Genomic DNA, 5,076 nt, shown 5'->3' on the forward strand with positions numbered 1-5,076 from the left:
AAGAAGGATTATTCTCAGCCAAATGTGAGTGGCCTATGCCTGTGACACCATCCAAAGAGGCTTGAGAATGTGTACCCTGTTAGGATACTGCACAGGGTGAGGGAAAAATGGATGGAGAGGTGAGAGGCGCAGCACCGCTGGGCCGGCAAACCGGAGGTGCCATGCTGGGAACCCAGAGATCTGAGTAGATGCAAAGAATTGCGACACACAGAGGTGAGAGAAGAAAAGATTTATTTAAGAAAAGTGCATCCTCCACAGACAGGGAGTGGGCCTGCACTCTAGGTGAGTGTGGCGACGTAGCCCCCCTCTGGGTCCTGGCTTAAATCCTTCTCTTGGAGATGTTGCACGTGACTGCTGTGACTTCCTTATCGACCACCTGTGGATGTCTTGGAGAACCTGTGACACAGAGAGCCACTAATGTCCGCCCACGTTATCATAGCTCTCAGAGAAGGGAGTGACAAGGATTCTAATGCTCCTGCACCTTCCCAAACGACATTCCTTAGAGATAGTGGAGGGTGCACCTCCCTTTATCTCCTAGGCATTCCCAGTGGGTGACTTCGGGGGATCCTTGGCTTCCCTGTAGATAGCGCCCAATTTACTGGAAGATCGAATCCTCACCTGCTCCCTCTCTGAGCGGTCATAACTTTTGTAATTACAAGTTTCGTGACTTCTACAATCCTTGCCCAATGCATGATGTCTTAGACCCTGTGAATTCCCTTTACTCTCGGCAAGCTTGATTGCCACTATGAGATACCTCTGATACCTGGAAGTCTGTTTCCGAAAAGACAAAGTCGGTAAAGTTAGTTATACCTAAAGTGTGCATTTCTCCAAAAGCATAGCTTCTACTTTCTCATCATTGTGTCAGCGTTTAAGAACAAGATGAAAAATGGCTTCCCACTCTTAGTCTGTCCTTTCATACCCGAGGTGGTTGAATTGCAACTTGGTTATATACATTACAGGAAGATAGGAGTTATGAAAACCACAAATCAATATGTGTGAGATTTACATTGGTTTGACTCAGGAAGGAGGGACATCTTCAAGCAGGGGCTTACAGGCCCTAGGTGGATTAGAAGGTTTCCTAGTTGCGAACTAGTAGCAAGAATTAGGCTTTATCTTAAGGAATTTTGAGATCAGTAAAGGAAATGCATGAGATAAGGGGTGTTTTGAGGAAGTTTCTTTCTTTTTTTAAGCATTCTATCTTTAATCTTTTTTTTTTTTTGAGTTGGAGTCTCACTCTGTTGCCCAGACTGGAGTGCAGTGGCTGCTCCCGGTCACCGCAGCCTCGACCTGCTGGGCTCCAGCAATCCTTCCACCTCAGCCTTCCAAGTAGCTGGAACTAGAGGTGTGCGCTACCACGCCCAGCTTATTTTTTGATTTATTGTAGAGATGAGGTCTCGCTGCCCAGGCGGGTCTCGAACCCGCAGGCTCAGGCAATCCACTCACCTCAGCCTCCCAAAGGCGTGGGATTACAGGCTGAGCCACCGAGTCCAGCTATTTTTTTTTTTTTAAGTATAGACAGGGTCCTGGTCTTAAGTGATCCTCCCAACTCAGCCTCCCCACGTGGTGGGGTTACAGGTGTGAGCTCCTGAGCCATGAGAAAGTTTCTTGACATGCAGGTGCACACTATAGGTGGCAGTGCTGAGAGAATAGATGCCAAACATCCAGTCTCTTTGTGAATCCCTGGAAGGGGATTCTATACAGATGCAATTTTCCTAAGAGATGGCCTTGCAGGGTCATAAAATAATTTTGATTTTCTTTGTATCTGTTATGTGATGTTATGCCAGAGTCAGGTTGGAAAGTAACCCACATTATATAGGATCAATAAAAACCTGTCTCTCCAGACTCTTCAGTTAGGAATTTGGCAAGAGAGAGAGAAAGGTGATCCACCTCCCCAAAGTAGGAGGCCTCAGCATTTTTGCATATACCTGTTGGCCATTTTCATGTTTTCTTTTGAGAAATGTCTATTCATATTCTTTGACTTTTTTTTTTTTGAGATGGAGTCTCACTCTGTCGCCAGACTAGAATACAGTGGCCACTCCCGGCCACCGCAGCCTCGACCTGCTGGGCTCCAGCGATCATTCCGCCTCAGCCTTCCAAGTAGCTGGAACTACAGGCGCGCGCTGCCACGCCCAGCTAATTTTTGATTTATTGTGGAGATGAGGTCTCGCCAAGTTGCCCGGGCTGTTTTCAAACCTGCGGACTCAGGCAATCTACTAGCCTCAGCCTCCCAAATTGCTGGGATTACAGGCTGAGCCACTGAGCCTGGCCTGTCCATTTCTAATGAGATTATTAAGGTTTTTTTAACAGTTGAGTTGTTTGAGTTTTTTTTATGTTCTATTAGTCTGCCATAGAATAAGTAATTTGCTTGTATTTTCTCCCATTCAAGAGGTTGTCTTTTCACTGTGTTGTTTCTTTTGCTGTGCAGAAGCTTCTTAGTTTAATATAGTCCCTATTTTTCTATTTGTTGCCTGTACTTTTGAGGTCTTAGCCATAACATGCCATAACATCTTTGCCTAGACCAATGTCCTGAGAGTTTTCCTATGGTTTCTTCTAGTAGTTTTATAGTTTCAGGTCTTATGTTTACAACTTTAATTCATCTAGAGTTGACTTTTGAATATAAAAGAGAGAAGGTCCAGTTTCATTCTTCTGCATATGGTTATTCAGTTTTCCCAGCACCATTTATTGAAGAGGGTTCCTTTCCTCAGTGTGTGTTCTTGTGGCTTTGTTGAAGAACAGTTGGCTGTAAAGATGTAGATTTAGTTTTGTTAAGCTCCGGTCAGGCCATGTGGTTCTTTGAGTTATGGCTGCCATGTTTTTCTAGCTTTGGCCCCCTCTCCTATCTTGGGGAGGTGGATCACCGTTCTTACTCTAATTTGCTTTCTAAATAAACTGTACTTTCCACTCTTAAAAATATGTAGATTTATTTCTGGGTTCTCTATTCTGTTCCATTGTTGTATGTGTCTAATTTTTATACTATTAGCATACTGTTTTGGCTACTTTGGCCTTGTAATGAGATACCATCACACCCAGTCAGAATGGCTAAAGTAACAGATACTGGTGAGGCTGTGCTGAAAAGGAAACTCTCATACACGGTTGGCCTAACCCCTATGGAAAACAATATGGAGATTTCTTAAAAAACTAAAATAGAACTACCATACGATCCAGGAATCCCACTACTGGATATCTATCCAAAGGAAAAGAAAGCAGTATATCAAAGGGATAGCTGCACTCACGTATTTATTGCAGCACTATTCACAATAGCAAAGATAAGGAATCAACCCAAGTGTCCGTCAACAGACAGATATGACTTATATATAAATGGAAAGCCATTAGGCCATAAAAAGAATGAAATCATGTCTGCTGCGTCCTGCATGGCTGGGTGGTAAAGGGGCCAGAAAGAGGAATGGCGCGGTATAACACAATTCACAAGACCCTTTTAGAAATAGAATGTGGAGCCGGGCTCGGTGGCTCAGCCTGTAATCCTGCGCCTTGGGAGCCTGAGGTGAGTGGATTGACTGAGCCCGCGGGTTCGAGACCCACCTGGCCAACTTGGCGAGACCTCATCTCTACAATAAATCAAAAAATTAGTCAGGCGTGATAGTGCGCGCCTGTAATTCCGGCTACTTGGAACGCTGAGGCGGAAGGATTGCCGGAGCCCAGCAGGTTGAGGCTGTGGTGGCCGGGAGCGGTCACTGCACTCCAATCTGGGCGACAGAGTGAGACTCCAACTCAAAAAAAAAAAAAAGAAATAGAATGTGGGGGAACCAGGGGGTACTTTGCCTCACAGGACAAAGGCCCAAGTTTCTTTCCCATCAGATTTTTATTAGTACACAATGACACAGTTAAGTAAGGCTTCAAGGACAAAGTACAGACAGTGCAAAGAAAATTCCCAGTTTTGATCTTAAAAAACTTGTGATAAAGCGTGACCGTTTACAAAATATAGTGCAGCTGCTTGCAAGACAACGGATAACTTTTTATCTAACCCAACACAACAGACCCTGCACTTTTAGAACTTGCCTCAGCATACATGCCCATTTGGCTTTGCCATTATAGGCATTTTTGGCTGGTTGTGACTTTGCACATAGCCAAGTATGTTTTCAGTAGGGTTCGAGTAGGGCAGTGGTCTCCAACACATGTCATTTGCAGCAACATGGATGGAACTGGAGGTCACCATGTTAAGTGAAATCAGCCAGACAGAGAAAGACAAATACCACATGTTGTGGGAACTGTGAAACCTGATCTCATGGAGGCAGAGCAGAGCAGAGCAGAGCAATGTGTATCACAGGCTGGGAAGCTGGGAAGTGGGGGGATGAAGAGAGGCTGGTTATGGGTACCACCGTGCAGGTATAGAGCACACGTTTTAGTGTTCCATAGCGACTAGGATGACTATACTTAGCCTCAATTTTATGTATATTTCTTTTTTTTTTGAGTTGAAGTCTCACTCTGTCTCCCAGGCTGGAGTGCAGTGGCACGCTCATGGCCACCACAACCTTGACCTGCTGGGCTCAGGCCATCCTGCCGCCTCAGCCTTCCAAGTAACTGGAACTACAGGTGTGCGCCACCACGCCCAGTTAATTTTTTTAATCTATTGTAGAGATGAGGTCCTGCCAGGTTGCCCAGGCGAGTCCCGAACCCGTGGGCTCAGGCAATCCTCTTGCCTCTGCCTCTCAAAGTGCTGGGATTATAGGTGTGAGCCACCGCGCCCGGCCTAATTTTTTTATTTTTATTTTTAATGGTACCCTCCTGTTCTGCAAGGACATTTAGGCTTGATTCGGCCCAATTTTTTGGTTTATCGAAGAGAGGAGGTCTTGTCAAGTTGCCCAGGCTGACCTCGAACCCCTGAGTTCAGGCAGTTCTCTGGCCTCCGCCTCCCAAAGTGCTAGGATCACGGGCGTGAGCCGCCGCGCCTGGCCTGTATGTTTCAAAGTAACTAGAAGGGGGGACCTGAAATGATGCCAGGACCTAGACATGACGACACCGGCCATCACACGTATAACACACGTGTGCCCTGTAAACACGTTAACTTCTACAGGTCAAAAAAGAGGAAATAACGACCACAACCAGCGCGGGGGGCTA

This window comes from Carlito syrichta, unplaced genomic scaffold, assembly GCF_000164805.1.
Source record: "Carlito syrichta isolate Samal-C Ts95f unplaced genomic scaffold, Tarsius_syrichta-2.0.1 Scaffold88894, whole genome shotgun sequence".
Classification (NCBI taxonomy): domain Eukaryota; kingdom Metazoa; phylum Chordata; class Mammalia; order Primates; family Tarsiidae; genus Carlito; species Carlito syrichta.